The sequence below is a fragment of the Centrocercus urophasianus genome, unplaced genomic scaffold, assembly GCF_019232065.1.
Source record: "Centrocercus urophasianus isolate 14NV4802_14NV808 unplaced genomic scaffold, USGS_Curo_1.0 seq_9, whole genome shotgun sequence".
NCBI classification, from domain to species: domain Eukaryota; kingdom Metazoa; phylum Chordata; class Aves; order Galliformes; family Phasianidae; genus Centrocercus; species Centrocercus urophasianus.
The window spans coordinates 3808381-3812328 of NW_024885532.1; positions in this window are offsets into that span (position 1 = coordinate 3808381).

The following is a 3948-nucleotide window of genomic DNA, read 5'->3' on the forward strand; positions in this document are numbered from 1 at the left end:
GGTAGGCCAGTGTAGGTAGGGGTAGGCCAGGATAGGGGTAGGCCGGGGTAGGCCGGGGTAGGGGTAGGCTGGGATAGGGGCAAGTTGGTGTAGGCCTGGGTAGGGGTACGTTGGGGTAGGGTTAGGCCGGTGTAGGCCGGAATAGGGTTAGGCCGGGATATGCCGGGGTAGGGGTAGGCTGGGATGGGCCAGGGTAGGGGAAGGCTGGGAAAGGCCGGGGTAGAACGGGATAGGGGTAGGCCGGGATAGTGGTAGGCCATGTAGGTAGGGTTAGGCCGGGATAGGGGTAGGCCGGGGTAGGTGTAGGTGGGGGTAGGCTGGGTTAGGTGTAGGCCGGGATAGGCCAGGGTAGGGGAAGGCCAGGGTAGTCTGGGATAGGGGTAGGCCGGGGTAGGCCGGGATAGGGGTGGGCCGGGATATGCCGGGGTAGGCCAGGGTAGGGATAGGCTATTGTAGGCTGGGGTAGGGGTATACGTGGTAGGCTGGGGTAGGGGTAGGCCAGGGTAGGCCGGGGTTGGGGTAGGCCAGGGTAGGCCAGGGTAGGCTGGAGTAGGGGTAGGCCAGGGTAGGCCAGGATAGGGGTAGGCTGGGTAGGCTGGGTTATGTTTAGGCCGATATAGGTGTAGGCCTTCTACCTATTCTCTTGTTGTTTTCCTAATTTCCTTTGCTAAACTCTCTTGTTTATTTTTTAATTTTAACATCTTAATAATCATTGGTTATACATCTAGTCACTTTGATAACATCTATGCTTATATGTCTGGATATGAACCTGAATCTGACCAGATGTATTTTTGAAAATTAGTATGTATTCTTTTCTCAGCAGGTGTTGTGGCTTAACCTGCCAGGCAGTCATTCACTTATTCCCTACTCCCAGTGGATGTTTCTGCTAGGACAGGTCTATTTAATCTTTTTGGGCAACAAAGAGAGAGAAGCTAATTTTTAGACAGCAGTTTACACAAGCTCAGTGATAGAGACAATTGTGAGAAGTGACTTGCAAGAGAGTATTATCCATATGTGTGATAATGTAATGTTGAAATTTTCAGTAAAATACCTTGAGAGTAGATAGATGAGGGCAAAATGTGACAAGGACGATGACATGGAGTATATTCTAACATGTAGTTTAGAGAGAAAATAGAAAATATTTTCAATAAATTAATTCATACATATAGGAAGATTTTATTAGTGCTGCCACTTTTATAGCAACCTGAGTACTGTTCATGTGTTTGTCGTACAAAAATCCACGTGATTCTTATGGATATTAGAAGAGATACAGGCTCTTCCATTGACCAATGTGTCTTTCCCATACACTGTATATAAACTGAATTCATCATTAAAATATTAGCAGTTACATATAATGTTAATATTATTTCATGTTTAAAATCCATGTTATATTACTTGATAAAGTTCTCACCTACAAAACACTGTTTTTCAACATAGTCACCACCACTAGCTATGCATTTTCATTAGTGATTAACAAAAGGCTGCATGCCTTGCTCGTATAAATCTGCACCAGTGGAGATGACCCACTGTTTCACAGCTTCTATGACAGTTGTTGCTAGGGAAATGTTGCCACTGATGGGATGCAACACCCACAACTTCATTGTGCTAACATCTACTGTTTGGTCTCAAATATTCAGCGTCAATGGGTGCAATTTTTTTTTCTGTATGGTGGATTTCAATTACACACCTTTTCTTCACATTCACTTCCATGTAAGACACTATTTTGTTAAACTGCCTCTCTTCTGCCATTTGTCACACAGTAAAAATTTAATAGAATATTAGTGGAAAAGTTAAGTGTCTACTGCCATATCACTAACATCTGCCTCTGAATTTGTGGGACAACACAATGAGGTAGGAAGAATTACTTTCAAAGCAGCCCTCCTATTTTATCTCAAGGTCTTTTCTGTCTGAAGCAACAAAGTATGGAAGATTAGTGTTTTTATAAAATAAACAATAATTTATTATATGGATAGTTCATCACTTGCAAGTTCCTATTATGTTCTTTTTTTCCTGCATCATCATGAAGATGCTGTATTTTTTTTTTTTTTAGACAGTCATTCTGCACAGTATTTTAATGTTGGCATTGCTGAGCAGGTTAGGCAATAAATGCTAACTTGTGATTTTAATTTTTTCTGTTATAGGTCCTGAACTATATTCTTTTTCTGAGAAAATTATTATTGTAGGAGCCACTTCAAAAAGGAATAAGGACTGTGACTAAATGTACTGAAAACTCTTCAAAGCAAATATCCAAAGACTAGAGAAAACTAGTATACTAAGACAAGTGGTCTGTAGAAGTTCAAACAAGTATAGTGGAAATTTCAGAACTTATTCTTTCATAAGCACTTGTGATACTTTGAGATTGTAAGGGCTAAAAGCAAAACACAGTACGAAGTACTACAAAAAATGCAATTTCTTTTATAACCAGATAAAAATCTTTTACCTACGTATTATGAATTGTAGATTTTCACAGTTTTTTTTTGTTTTTGCTTTTGGTTGTGGTTTTTTTTTTGGGTTTTTTTTTTTTTTTTGGTGGTGGTGGTATAGTAATCACTAGAAGCACTGCAATGGAAATGTAGTATCATATATTTATAAAGGAATGCAATTACTACTGACAAAGACTACAGTAACTCAGCAGTGCCTCATATTCTGCAGCCAGTACTAGTTCTTGCAATTCAAAAAAGACACAGATACACTGGAGAGAATTCAAAGTAGAGTCATAAAAGTGGCCAAAGAGCTGAAAAACCTGCTCTCTGAGGAAAGACTAAAGATCAGATCTTTTCACCTCAGGGAAGATGCAGGAGTGACCTCATCATGTAATTCCAACACCAAAAAGCAGATAGAGAATAGAAAGTCTTTCAATATTAGGAACAGAAAGGGAACAAAGGACAACCAGTTTGAGTTGCACTTGAAGAAGTTTCATCTTGATATAAGAAAGAAATATTACAAGTGAGAATAGTTAAGCACTGGAACAATCTTCCCAGGTTTGCGGTAGTATCTCTATCACTAGAGGTTTGGACTGAACAGGGTGGAAATTTAGGCACTCTTTTCCACAAATGCTGAATAAGGTGATTTTTCAAGTTCTGTTTCCACCTGAGCCATTTTCCAATTTTAAAATTCTATGGATACTTTCTTTTATTTGCAAAGAGTTTTATTTTTATTTGTTCATATGGAAGAGAATTAACAGCATTAAAACTTAGAAGTTTTGCTCAACATTCTAGCTTTGTGTAAAAGCAGAAAAAGTAGTCAGTAACCTAGTCTGTTGCAGACACTGATGAAGTAATAAGCACAAATAGTGTTATTGTATCACCACAGTATTGTACACACCATTGTATCACCATCCTCTGAATTGATGGATACAAGGTTTTAAATCCCAGTCCCTAGTAGTTTTGTTATAAAGATGTCTTACTGTCAAACTAAGCACTCTTGTATTCTTGACTGTTTTTAATGCAAAGAAGAAAAGACTAGATAGATCAGAATTAAGTTCGCTTCAGCACATTCTGGTTTAAGGACTGCATCTTAGCCAATAATCAAATTCTTACAGGCTGCCAAGGTGGGTACTGCTTATGTCTGTAGGGATCTAGCTGCTGGTCAGCCTTGCATCATCATCATGGCAAGTGAGTCCCTCCAGAATGCAGTTTAAATGAACAACTTCAGTCTTTGTTCCGCCATGAGAGGAACCTTTTCAAGTACATCCAGATCATGACACCAAACATAAACACAACAACAATTCACATCAAGATTGATAGCAGCACACCTTCTATCACACTAAAACACACTTGTATTCTATTTAACTGAAAAGAGATGTGTTTTTATATATTATATTATCGAAATGTCAAATGTTTAGATTCTGTCATAAATAAAGAACTTTATTAATAATTCCATTTGTGTCCATCATTTCAAAGCTTTTGAATGTGCTAGCTGATGTTTATCAAATTGGACACAGGAATA